Source organism: Sphaeramia orbicularis, chromosome 5, assembly GCF_902148855.1.
Source record: "Sphaeramia orbicularis chromosome 5, fSphaOr1.1, whole genome shotgun sequence".
NCBI classification, from domain to species: Eukaryota; Metazoa; Chordata; class Actinopteri; order Kurtiformes; family Apogonidae; genus Sphaeramia; species Sphaeramia orbicularis.
Window position 1 is genome coordinate 26,623,914 of NC_043961.1, and position 14,571 is coordinate 26,638,484.

At 40.0% G+C, this 14,571-nt stretch overlaps 1 protein-coding gene across 1 annotated transcript in view; it reads right to left on the reverse strand.

Moving 5' to 3' along the window:
* Positions 1 to 8,490, reverse strand: part of foxp4 (forkhead box P4) — a 92,308-nt gene extending 83,818 nt beyond the window's left edge. Inside the window, 1 exon segment of the mRNA XM_030134787.1 lies at positions 7,988 to 8,490. The gene's annotated coding sequence lies outside the window, so the exon portion shown is untranslated.
* Between the last annotated feature and the right edge of the window lie 6,081 nt (positions 8,491 to 14,571).

Genomic DNA, 14,571 nt, shown 5'->3' on the forward strand with positions numbered 1-14,571 from the left:
TTTTTCTCTTTTTAATCCAAGAAAATTAATTTTAATTGTTAGAAGAAAAATTGGCATGTTTTAATTTTACAACTTGAATTGATGCATTGAACTTGAAAATGAAAAACTAGTATATGTAAGGAAAAAACTTTTCTTTAATTAACATAAAATCTGATAACGGTTAATATATTTGAACAATATCATGAGCAGCCTGTTGGAATAATGTGAAAATTACCTTGGCTTGAGCAGAAAATGAAGAACACTATACTCTTTTAGACAAACACGTTTCCTACTTTTCAAATGGTCTTTTCTTCTTGTTTTTCAGAGCTCTGTGCTTTCCCCTCCTCTCTCCCCCTGACTAGCATTCTGCCGGCAAACAACGCTGCTTTAAAGGCCAACGGCCCACAACGCAAACACACACACATACACACTCTGCCTTTTCTCTCCTCAGGAACACGGGAGCTGGCTCTAATTCACAGGCCGGTAAAGCTGTGGTGGACAGCAGTCTTGATCTGGCAGGATTAGGCTAGTTTTATTTCCCCGAGAGCAACAGGGAGGAGGGGAGAAGAAGTGGAGGGAGGTGGGTGTGTGCATGGGGGGGCTGAAATCCTTCTACAAATGTCAGACAACGACCGGTGACCAGGGGCCACGGGGAAAGACACGCATACATACACACACTCATAAACACTCGGGGAAAAACTCTCAAAGTGCCACAGAAAAGAGACTCATCACTCTCTGTCTCATCACACTGAGGAAGAAGGGATGTGGGGGCAAGAAGGGAGCAAAGGAGGGAGGAAGGAGGAGGCAATGAGGGAAGGAAAGAGGGAGGGAGGGAGGGGATTACACAATTATTCAGATAACAGCTGGGAATAATCTAGTGGCAGATGTCTCTCGGTCAACAATGCCCACCACACACAGACACGCATGTGTATGCGCTAACAGCGTTTCAATGCCAAGCAAACAGTGAAAAAACAGCTACTGATGTTTCAGCACCAGTTACTCATCAACAGCCACACAGATCTGTAAGGCTACGTGAGTTTTTTAAATACTTTGTTTTCTTCTGAACAGTAAAAAAAAGTTGGAGAATTTCATGACCTGTTTGGTTTCTTCTCCAATAGCTGACTGAAAGAATGAACCTAAAACCTGAGGAATTCTGTCAGATGAGGAGAGGGGTTGAGGGTCACCCGATGATTGACAGTTAATTGTAGCTGCATGTGTGCACACTCACAATCACACACACACATACGCACACACACACACACAATGAACATACGCACATGCGGAGCAAAACAGCATCTTTCTTGTCTGCGAACGATCTCTAAGACTCCTGATAGTGGCTCTAACAGCCACCAACCTCTCCTCCTCCCACCCTCCACTGCTCCCCTTTCTGAGAAGGCACTATAGAAACCATAGAGTCCACTCCCCACTGGGCAAAGCCTGTACCGTCTCTTAACCTTGAGAGACACAGTGAAGCAAAAAAGGAAGAATAAGAGGACACAAACAGAAGTTGACAGAGACAGAGAGATGATGACAGCAGGTACTCTTTTTGTGGAAGCCAGATCATATTTATCATGTGGAAGTACAGCTATCATCAGGGTTTGGTAAAAGCACATTTTCAGACCCTTTTCCTTCTTATATTAACAAATCTTACAGTGAGGTAAGGAGAATGAGGAAAGCACAGCCAAGCCAAAGGGTGAGAGTGAGCTCTGTCAATCCATCAACCCCAGCAGTCTATTGTGATTTGGTTTAACATTGGTTAACAGCTCGTCCTGTCAGGGGATGGATCATCCCATGGCGCCTCACATGCTAATAGCTTAAGTAGGCATCCCATGTCCCCCGGAACTAATACCACAAATACTAATACCATAAAAGAGCAGCGCACTCCAACGCGCCAGCCTGACTTTCGCCTGCGTTAGACAACATCCTGATACTTTACGGATTAGAAAACATAATGAGATGCATTTAAATGGTTATTACCTCCCTGGTCCATGATGGCGAGGAGCAGCGACTGGGGAAAACACTGCTTTGGTAATTTCCTATCATCATATGTTAATGTACAGTCATTAAACTTAAGAAGTTCAAATATTTGACTAAAATGGTAAAAACAAATCTGATAAACGCAAGAAGCAAGATACACAAAGAATCAAACAAAAGTAATATATATGACGAGAACATAGATGAGACGTGATTTTTAATGCTAAGATAAAAATTGGTTGGTGAAGGTATAACCATTGTGTTACAGGGATTTAACTTCAAATGAGCGTATATTTAAGTTTATGGATCCCTTCATGCTCCTCCTCTTGAGTGAATCTCAACATTTCATCGGGCGTTCGTTCTTTCGCTCTGCAGATTTTACCGCCGCTATTCTACGGACAAATGAGCACTGAAGATCAGTGTAACGCCTCACAGTCATATGGTTTATGAAATGTGCAAAATGTGTGTGTGTGCATGTACAGGCTGTGTGTATCCATAACATTCTGAGTCTTGCGCTTCACAGCTGTCACCTACCCTTCACAGCCATCCTTTCAATACACATTAAAGCAGTGCTGCAGAAAGTTTAGTCACATTGTTGTTCTGAGCGAAGCTTTCCACTGATCTGCTCCCTCGGTTCCTCCGCTCGATTGACGGCTGCCCTGTCAGTTTGTTGCAGAGCTTTAGAAAACACCAACGGCTCTCTGATGAAGTGCTTACAAAAGGTCATAGGGTGGAGGCAATGGAGAGGAGGGAAGCTGACTACTGAGAGAGGGAGGCAGGGGAAAGGAAAGGGAGACAGGACGGAGTGAAGGAAAATCCATAACACAAATACAGCTGTCAGAACCGATGCAGAGTTAGCAGGGGACACAACGACCGATCAGAGGGTTCTTTTTTTTTTTCATTGAGGCTTTGCTTTAACACAACAGGCTTTCTCTCATTTTGCTTCACCTATTTTTCTGCTTCCACTGACCGTCTCATGTGAGCAACCTGACTGTGCCACTGACCTCATGATCCTCTGTGACTCTTTCTCACTGTCTGTAAAATCAAACTCGATAGACTTCACGATGTGCCCTCATTCTCTGTAACTCCGGCAGCCACAGCCCTCTGCTTCAGCTTCAGCCATGGCCTCAGGTGCCAAGTGCACTCTGGAGAGGCTGATCTAATGCTTCCTCAGCTATAACGACCCACACCTAAAACCCTCAGACTGTTGCTTCCCTCCCTTCAGTCATATGTTCTATCTCTCCCTCTCTCTCTCTCTCTCTCTCTCTCACTGTGTGCTGACACTTCCCTTTCCCTCCTGCCCATAGGAAACAGTCCCTTCCGCTTTGAGCTGTTGGGTCACTCCTTCCCACATCCATCAGCTGTTAATGGGGCAGTGCTCTACGGAGCTGGAGAAACATCTCTGTGCCTGCCTGCCTTCCAGCAATCCCCCAACACACACACACACACACACACGCACGCACACACACACACACACACACACAAGAAAAGTTAAAGATAATGACCACAGGCTAAACCATTGTGTCAGGCAAAATGATTTCCTGATCAATCGGCGAGGGAAGTACATAAATTTTCATGAAAAGTTAAAACACATGCTATGACAGCTCTTTCCAAAGACACAGAAACGCAAAAGAAAAGAGTCAACGCTCTCTCTCTCTCTCACAGGTGGTCACCTAAAGGCGTCCTTCCTCTTCTTCTGCCCTGCAACTTTTCAGTCTGACACCGCCTTCTGACCAATCATAAAAACACATCTCATCTTTGAAATATGTGTGGGATTTATTATATGCACACAGACAGACACACACGAGTATTCAGTCCTCAACTTCTCCTAAATAACAGGTTCAATTAGAACCACATGTATAATCAGGCCTCAGTCTAAAGCAATGTGGCGGCCGTTTCACTGTGCAGTCAATCACATCCAGAACATTTGTCAAGGATATTTCGTTAACATTTTTTGAAAAGATAACATGCAGTAATTTTAATTCTATTGTAAAAGTGTGCAGATTTTCATTTTCTAAAAAGAAGCAATATTATTCTATTAGAATCAGTGATACATTTAACTAAAATAGGTTTAATATTTGCTCATAATTACATAGTCCCTACAATATGTACATTATCTTGTGTTCTCATTCTACATTTACAGTCCAACACGCATATTCACAAACGCACATGCCCTGCAAAAACGGCAGCTTCAGGACCAACACTTTAATAATTCCATTTAAAACATGCAGTCTCTCCCTGCTCTGAAACAGTTTTGCTTTTCTCAAATGCCATCTAAAGGATATTGAAAATTTAACCATTTCAGCTTTTAAGCAGGTAATGCACTAAGTGCTGCAATAGAAGTAAATCTGTGAGTATCTATCACAGGTCAAATCCTACATGTATAGCAGTGTTGTATACGGGTGCTCTTCAACATCACTTTGGAGCCAAAAGCCCACTCAGACTTGTGGGTTTGGGATAGCAGGAGGACTTTAATGAAGAGAGCGCGAGAGATGGAGAGACGGACAGGCGAGCCATCAACACTACCGACGCACAGGACATTTTACCTCAAATACTGTCCATTTTCACTCAAGCAGGACAGGTGAATTGAGAAAAAAGCACTCTCATATACACACACACTCACGCCTTCAGATATATACACTCGTTCACACATACATTCACACATGCTCATGCTGGAGGTAAGGGCTCTCTGAGTGACTTCATGGACTAACACAATCATGTTGGTGGCTTTTAATCCTGCTGAAGGGGCTTTAAAGCGTATGAGATTCATAGCCATTTTTGGCTGTCTCTGGATGGTCTCATACATGGCACCAGTCACACACCAGCACACATTCACATACACAGCCCCAAGCTGAAAATCCTCATTTGAGTTATGTGTCAGTAAGCATAACAGAAACAATTGTCTGGTGGAGAACAGGGTCTGAAACTGATAAAAATCGTTTTTCAGCGGTACATAAGCGACTGTGACAAACAATGAAACAAAACGGGACATGGAAAAGACACAGCTGTCAAGAAGGGGAAAAGAAGAAAAAGTGTTGAAGCAACTTAGAAGAAAAAAGGTGGCAACACCGAGGCAAACAGACGGACACAATAGCCCGACAGCGAGCAGAAGGAGTCAATCTGTCTCTGACACCTCTGGCTTCCTGCACACGTACACTCCCCCCCCCCCCCAAATAACTACTTCTGCCTCTCAAATACTGTTTTGTTTCATTGTCTCCTATTATATTTCCATGAAAAGCCTGTCAGTGATGTGATAGCCTATCAATGAGCAAGGCACTACATGGAAACCATTACTTTACTCTGATTTTACAGTTTGTAAATGCAAGGAATAGAATTAAAGCACAAATACAAAAGATCAATTTCTTATCCTTCAGCAAAATTTCCCTGCTCTCCCTGATCTTTACAGTAATTACATAAATAATAAGCAGATTTAGAAGTGCCTGTTTTAAATAGAAATTCATAGATATCTATAATCTATATTGATTTCAATCCTGTGCGGAAATTTTACAACTTATACATCCTTCACTAAAAAGAAATTAAGCAGTTTGAAGAACATGTAAAATAAGAAAAATCATAATTTTACCAAAATATTCACAGATTGCCACCTAATTGACTTAATTATTTCCAGGAAAATATCAAACATTTAGAATATTAGACAGCCTCTTAGAATTATTAAGATAGACATTAGAGGTTACTGTAAGCGTATAAATTATTTTAACACTAAAAAGGTTGATATTCATTAAAAATGTATTCAATCTGTTCATATTTAAGTAAATTAACAAGTTAAAATTCTGATCTGATTTCGTTTATTTAAATAAAGCGCAGCACTGTGTCAACGCCATATTAATAACAGCTTTAATATGTAACTGTTTATTAAGACTGTAACTTAATGGTTTATTCATGGAGGTGAAATAAACTTTTTTTTTTTTTTTTTTTTTTTAAATTCTGCATAGAATTTACACTGAGGCTTCCAGTCACCACAAAATACCTGCTTTTCTGTCTGACACCAGAAATGTGACAAGGTCATAAAACGTGATGAAGAGCTTTTTCATTCCCGCTGGATCTTCTATTAAAGTGCAATTAAAAGTGTGTCATCGCGTCGCGGAAATGCCACCACAGAGGACAGGGGGAGATACAACAGGAGAGAGGACACAGTAAATAAAATTAATTATGCCAAATGCCCCGGCGCCCATCAATCAAGGGGCAATAATGCCTGTGTTAGGGTGTGCACCCACACGGCCTGTATGCTTTTCACTCACTGACAGACAACTAACAGCAATTAATTGTCATTTCATCTCTCCCTCTTTTTTTCCCCTGCTGCTTTTCCATCATTCCGGACCTGAGACTCCCCCTGACACGCGGGAATGTTGTGGCTGATGTTTGAAGTGTGAGAGTGTGAGTTTTACAACAGGAAAAAAAAGAGAAAAGATCATTTTAATTTTTACAACACTTAAGTTTATGTTCCAATCATATTGATAAACGTGCGTAAAAGTACAGTTACGCAAAGCAGAGGTAAAGTGTAAACGCCAAATTACAACGCAGTGTTAGGTTTTAAAAATATTAAATAGCAGTTTTAATAAGTTTTCCTCTTTTTGCTTTGGAAAAAAAATATTTTCCCTTGTGGTATAGGCCTACTTTTACGCGGTTTATGACTGCAAAGAAGAAGGGAAAACATGGTTCATGCAGAGGTTCTGGTGCAGACTTCAACCCCCTCAATTTCTAAAATTATATTGTCTAAGTCAGGTCTAAATATGTGGGCATACATTTATATTTCATCATGAAAAAGGCAAATCCGTTTATTATTTTATCAGTTAAAAATGCGATTGGAAGAAAATATCCTGACGCAGCAGTGTTGTAACAGTCTACAAATATATTACAACGCTTTTAATATTCACAGTAAAAGTGAAATTAAATAAGAAGAGACAACTTTCCTACACATCCTACTGTTAGGACATTTACTGTGATCTGTTTAATCTATAAGGATAATACGGAGGATACAAAAGAAAAAAAAAAACTGAGGTCACACAACGCAGTTCCAGTCTCAAAAGTCAAAATCGTCTGAAAAGAAAGTATTGTCCCTCGATCTATTCACAATGTGCATACGTTTTTCCCCCTTTCCTTTAGACAAAAGATCTGTTATTATCTGAGAGATTTAATGCTTTTTGTTAAGATTTTTAATCATCACTTTTTAATTGTCATCAACAAATTCCAACTGTTAAAAAATTGAACTTTTTTTATGTGAGCAGCTGTAAAGTGATGACAAAGAATCCAACCTATTCTCAGACGGATGTGTAAAATTATCACCACATAACACAGGTCGGTGTTTATTATCAAATCCCCTGACAAGGAAAATTAACAAGGAAGCAGAGTTAAAAGTTAGTCGCTTCCTTTCAAAAATCCATCCCCGACGTTTTTTCAAGTCAGTCCTACAACCTGCGGGGGAAAAGTTTGGTCTTAGGACCGAACACTTTGGACAATGACGCGTTCCGTACGCACCGGTCCCCTCAGTCCATAATTTGTCTATTATAAATTGTAAAAAGTTCAAATAAATTAAAAAAAAAAAAAAAAAAAATCCTGTCTAATAAAAAAGATCAACATTTGGTTTCAGTGTAGCACGTGTTAAAAGTTGCGGAGATGTAAAGAAAAACTTATTCCAATGTGGATTTTCTTTCTTTTTAAGAGATTTGGAAGTTGGAAACAACAGATCCATAAAGAGTTTTTCATGCGCGGCTGATAAGTTTTTGCGTCCAGCAGCTTCTTCAAAAGTGAAAATGATAAAAGTTCAAATGAAACATGGACGGAGTGAAGTCTGAAAGAGGAAAAGTGGCGAGTGTCCGCTGTATTACACTGTCTATTATATTATTAGTCTGACTTGGAGGAGTTTCACAAACACGGTGAAAACTTTACGCGTGTGTTTTAGGCTTTTAGACTAATGTGTGTGTGTCAGAGAGTTTCGATGGAAGCACAGAATATAGAAAAAAAGAGTGAAGAAAAGAGAAAAAAGGGGAAAGGCGAGTGTAGATAATGCATCAACCTGTTCTCTTGTTTTCTGAAGAAGTCAACTTTCACGCCAGTGGTTGGACCATGTGGACAGCCCCGCTTCTTGCTCCTCAAACCCCGGCGTCCACTCTCTCACGGCGACAAAGAGGACACAAACCGACGGGACCAAAAAATTAAAAAAAAAAAAAAAAAAATGAAAAGAAACAGAGAGGAGAGAGAGAGACAGAGAAATCTAGGATCTAAGACCGCAGGACCATTACTTTAAACGACAAAGCGTGCTCGTTAGTCCTTTTCCTTTTCCCTTTTGTGTGCGTCCTCTCTCCTCGGAGTGGCCCCTCTGGAGTGAAGTCAGAACAATACTGCCGCTAAAACTCTGGCACTGTGCGCAAGTTGCCGCGGAGAAAGAGCAGCTTCTCGTCTTGTGTTTTTTGCTGCGTCTTGGTTCCACCGCTATTTCTTCAAGAGGCTTATTCAGCGCGTAAAACCTCTCCACCGGTCCTCACTTTTTGGCATCCCGTCTGTTGCTTGCTCGTCCTCGCTAGAAATCAGGGTTGAATCACAAGAGTGTGGAGTGTGTGTTGCGGGGGGACAGTTTGCAGCGCTACCGTAATGCGTCTAAAGCAGGTGCGCGTTTTCATCACTGCTCTATCCTTGCAAAAGCCCTGGCGCACAATAGGAAAACAGCAGCCGGTGAGAGGTATCTCCCTCTCTCTCTCTCTCTGTCTCTCTCTTCCTCAATGTGAGTGAATGTGTGTGTGTGTGTGTGTGTGTGTGTGTGTGTGTGTGTGTGTGTGTGTGTGTGTGTGTGTGTGTGTGTGTGTGGAGGGAAGGCACTGATCTTTTGACCTCTCTTTGCATCCCGGCTGAGTTGTGCTATTGTGGAGGCAGAGAGGAACAGATGTTAGCCTGCACAGAGTTTGAGCTCAGAAACCGTCAGAAACAAAGCACCATCACCCAAACAGAAATACTCTACTGTCAAACACACACAGCTGAATTTCCCCTGCAGCTTTATATGTATTTGTAGGCCTAAATAAATCTATATCTATAATAATTAAACTATTTTATATCACTCCAACAACTCCCCCCACCCCACCCCCTCCTAAAAAAGCCCCATAAATATTATATAGGTTTATAAGTTGCCTAAATAGCAATATAAATAAGTAATGCTTTTACAGACCTCTAACTTTTATCTTTTTCACAATGTATTGATTTTTGTCAGAAAGATTTATACCAACCCAAGAAAATCCCCTATTCCACAAATAAAAATAATTGTAAAAATTTAAGTGGATTCACTCTTGTTATACTTACCTTGCAAATAGACATTTATATTGTGATTGGACACATTTTACTGTCTACCTACCTCACTATGTCCTTTATGTATTTTGGAGGCTTGACAACTCCTTTCGCAGAGTTATTACCACCTTTTTTCTCCCTCACCACCACATTCATTTACTAATTGACAGCATAATCAGTGCAGAGATTACTGTGTCTGATGAAATTTGGAAATTACATCATATCTGTCCCCGCAAAAAAGAAAAAAAAATAAAGGGAGGAATAAAAGAGTACCATAACTCAAAAGAAGATCTTGGAATAATTTTTGCTTTGGCCATTAAAGTGGATTCTGCCCTCCTGTCTTTTCACTATCTAAGCTTTTACCATTGGAAAATGATGGCAGTCCATCACAGCAGCACCCAACAATGGGCCACGGCCGCAGTAAATCACAACACATTCATTAGCACGATCAATAGCACTAAAAATACGTGTCTGTGTGTGCGCGAATGTTTGTGTGCGTGAGGTTGTGTGAGTGAATTTTACTTACCTCTCCTCTGAGGCCGACAAATGTTTGCCCAGAACACTTTGTTATACGTCTCCAATAAATCCCTTGAGAATTGACAGGCGCTAATGTGAGGAACTTGATGGTGATGAGTGATGCTTTTGTAAGTGGCTGTTATCACTAAGGTGCATTTTCATGTTTCAAGACAGTATGAAGGAAATAAAGTTCACACGTGAACCCCGACAGGCAGTTTACACAGTTCAAATCTGTACCCACAGACAGCAGAGTGACTGTATCATCCATGTGAGCGTTGTTGTGTAACTTCTGACACAACTGCCTGCTTGGGGAAGTGTGATTTATTTGTTGCGTCTTGTCCGTTTTGGCTCACTGTATCATAAAATCACAAAAGTAAAACAGACACTGTCGCTTGGATTCTGGATTCTGCATATCTGAGCCAGGCCAGGACCGGATCAAAACAGAACCTGGACATGACACATCTTAAGTCAACACCTCCAGTCTTGTTCTTGGTGACTAAAGGAGGAAAACACTGCTTTGGCCCCCTCACCCATGTCCCACTCCCATTTTTTCGGAGCCCTTCTCTTCCTGTTAATCAGGGGGAATAATTATCAAAGTGGACAGGTAATTAAATTAAAACATAAGTGGCTACATGAGCTGGGTTGGCTGTACTACAAGGTTTTTCCTGGCTTAATTAAAGAGAAATATGGGAGTGCTCACCCACAGTGTCACAGAGCTGGTAAAAATTAAAGAAAGCTCCTGCCACCAACTTGAATAACTTAATCTGATCCATTCAACACAGGATTTGGATTAATAAAAGAGAGGTGATTCTGGCCTGGTGTGGATACGTGGGGAAGAATTCTTCTTCACTGCTCAGCCCTGACCGGATCAGTTCCACAGACTGTGTTGTTTGTTTGCCTATGAGAGCAAAAGCATATGTGTGGTGAGCGGGAGCGAGGGAGTGCAGAATGCGTGGTAGACACATTAAAAAACTGCAAGCTTTAGCAGCCATCTGGGAATAATGTCGTAAAATAAAGCTACAATAAAATAAAACTTACTGCTGTTGATGTTTACAAACAACCCCCACAAATCCCCACAAAGCCTTGAGACTCAACCCAAAAGAGAGGCCTCAAACACACACACATATATATACACACACATACATAAACAAATAAACAGACTCAGAGCGGGAACACAGCGCACAGACCAAATTATCCAAACATTCACAAACATACTCATATGTGCCCACACCCATTTTGGTACGCATGTGAGTGTGCAAGTTTACAAATAAAGACAAAGTTGGGAGGCTACATGCACACACTCATGCTGCAAATGCACACACGAATTCATAAACAAATACAAACACACCACTGCTGACTCTGTGGTTATGTAAAGACAACAGCAGACTGTGGCTGCAAAATGTTACTATCTAAGGGTTGGATTTATAACAGTAATAAATATTTTCCTGTAGTAAAATACCTGTGACCAACAACTGGTGTTACTCTGTGTGTGAGTGTGCGAGTGTGTGTGTACATGTGGCCTTAATGTAGACAGTGGCATCTGTATTAGTCTCTCAATCGCACTGATTGCTGAGGGGATCCCAGCCAATCACCACCTGCTTTCTATTAGCCACTCATAAACATGTTTACTGTCACAGCTGCTCCACATCACAAAACCACACAGTCGTGTACGCACACTGAAGTGAACAGAGAGCGCAAGACATGTGAACAAAATGTGTTTATCACTCCTCTCTCCTTGTCTTGGCCTTTAGTTGGAAGGGAATAATTAGGAGTACCAGCCAAGGCAGTTGGTGTGTGTGTGTTAACAAGTTGTTTTAACACACACTCAAATACTTTTTTCCCATATGCAGGGGCAGTAAGAGAGAAAAAGAGTGAGAGGGTGAGGAGGATTTCATTGTATGCCTCAAGGACTTCGTTTTAAAACACTTTTGGCCAGTCCCAGAACAAGTCTTTAGCTAGTTAATGTTTAAGGCTGACAGGTACATGCTCACACCAATGAAACTCCAAAAACCCAGAGTCAAGGATGTTGGAAACAGAAAAAAGAATCTTCACAATCTTCCTTCAAAGAATAAGAGAAAATAAATGCAAAAAAGAAAAATTACATGCAATATCTTACTTTCTTTACTTTTATGTAAAAATGACCATGAGGTGTAAGCTTAACCAACAAGGATGCTTTGAAATCACATCGTATTCAAGGATTTCAACTGAAATCTGTATCAAATCATGTTAATGAATAAATCATAGTTATTTTAGCATTTTGTGTATTATGTTATTATGCTGCAATAACGCAAATTAGCATTTTTATTAAAAGACAAGCAAGAGTTTTATTTGGAGAATGCACAAACAGCTTTTCCAGTCAGCAATGGAATATATGCAGGTACAATTATGTTCAGTAATAGACTGATTTAACCTCACCTGTGAGGCAGTGAAAAACAAATGTAAATGTAAATGTTTCATTCCCAAATTTCATCAGTATATACATTTTTTGCGCAGATACATAACAGATACAAAAAAAGGAGCAAAAATGGATCAATGTTTGGCTGATAACTATTTGTAATGTTATGTTTTTCTGAAGTTTGGACACTTCAAAAGAATGATTTAATGTCATTTGAGGCTGTGAAACACAAATGTACATAAACATCTCTTTACATTTCATAGAAACTTCATCAGTACATAAGAAAGAGGAAGAAAAAGAAGAAAGTGAACTAAGAAAGAAAAAACATATTGCTTGATTGGCAATTCTTTGAGTTACTGACTGAATTTAAGGTCCAAACAGGGGTATTAAAGAGCAGGTGTGTGAAACGGCCTCAGTGATGCTACATCCAGGCTAAAGATCCATGTCCATGTGTGTCTGTTAAGGTGTAACCTAATATGTACCATTTAGAAAATATCCCTGAAATCCTATCCCTTCATCTGCTCACATGCAGGACAAACAAACACACGTTCCAAAAGACACACACAAACACACACATGCATTTGCGCAGCCTTCAAGTCCCTCCCTCAGTGCGATCTTGTATCAAAGCAAACAAATGACATGCTGTCTTCTCCTCTCTCCCCCCACTGTCTTTTTTGATGTGTGGTTGTGTAAAATGACACGCCGTATCTCTCCAGCTGACATTATCACTCGCCGGCGCGCTCACATCTTCCGGCCGCACGCCTTTCCCACAGGAATCCCTACAGCAGGGGTCTTTGTCTCCAAAAGAATCACACACTCAGACACAGAAAGATGTGGAATAGCCTCTATGATTTTACCTCTGCATTGTGTGACTGGTTCAAGACTGGGAAGGATGGTGAGGAAGGATAGGATTGACTTTCTTTAGCAACCTTTTTGCTGTGTGTGTGTGTGTGTGTGTGTGCGTGTGTGTATCTCTAAATTCTACACCTCCTCTATCTTTTTTTTTTCAGACGTGATGTGTGGCATTTCTCCAAAGTACTGCTGATTTTAGAACACAAGACAGAGATGTAAGCAGAGAGCTCTGTCACATTACTGTGGCCATCAGTGTTAAGCTGACATATCAGCCCTGATACAATAACCAGCTCAGGACTCTATCATGAATGTGGCAATAGGTTGAAAAATGGCATGAATAAGAGGGGTTCATTTAGAGGAACAGATCAAAAAGAGAAAATACACAGGATTTAAGGGGAGGAAATGAAGAAAAAAAAATTAAAAGTACATTTATGGGAGAGCACTTTTTTTTTTTATGAAACTAGAGTTGAATTCAACAATTTGCAAGGGAGATGAATAACCAAAGGTACTAGTAATGTAAAAAAGTCAAAGTGCAATAGATAAAATAAAACCTACCGAGTCAGTTGAGCTTCAACAGCTACATAAATCTCATTCTGTCTGGCTTTAGAGCTGCTTGACCTTTGACAGGTCATACTTCAAAGCAGTGACAAGTCGAACAAAAAATATTTAATTAATAAAACTCTATTTGAAGAATTGATTGTAGTTTTTGTCCTGTATTTTCTAAAGTTCACTTCAGTAAATGAGTAGGTTAACTCATTTGAGCTGAATAAAATAAAAACATTAATGTCCTGTAGTTTTCATAACCTTGGAGGCTTCACATCATTGAATGCAATATGTTTTGGTCTGGAATGCACTACAGCTGGTTATTGACATTTACTAGATGTGTTTGTGTGTGAATTGTGGTTGTGAAAGGCTCAATGATTTCTTTTGACCTATACATCTCAGTTTTCAGAGTATTCATCTCTCCTCTTTAGCTCCTCTCGATAGGATTAAGAAATGCACCAGAACAAAAAGTAATGTCAGCAGCAGTGGCACTAACAAGGATAAACCCGGAATGTTTTATAAATAGTTTATAAATTAATAAACAGTTTTTTTTGTGTGTGATATGCTGTAAAATGTATTGTACAAGACACAAAATGCCATATATCCCACTAATGCTTTGGTATGTACATGCATTTATTCATTTCATTCCCTTTTTTTTTTCTTCAATTCAGTGCTTTTATGTGAAGAGTTACATCCAAACAAAATAAAATTAGCATCTCTTTTGAGTATTAAATTAGGTTGCTGTAACAGAAAAAGAGGCTCTAGATAAAAACCAAAGAGAAGAAAAACGCACAGAATAAAGGAATAATTGAAAAAGGCTAGTTTATAGATTCATGCTTTTATTCAGCGCAAATGATATAAAGTTTTGCAGGATTTAAAATTCAACAAATACACGTTTTACTTTTTGTGAAATGTTTCTTTCCGGACAATAATACTGTGAAGGTTGCAATTTGCAGCTTAAATGAGTAAAAGTTTAAAATACGTATCCTTCGGTGTGTGGAAAATGCCACATTAAACTG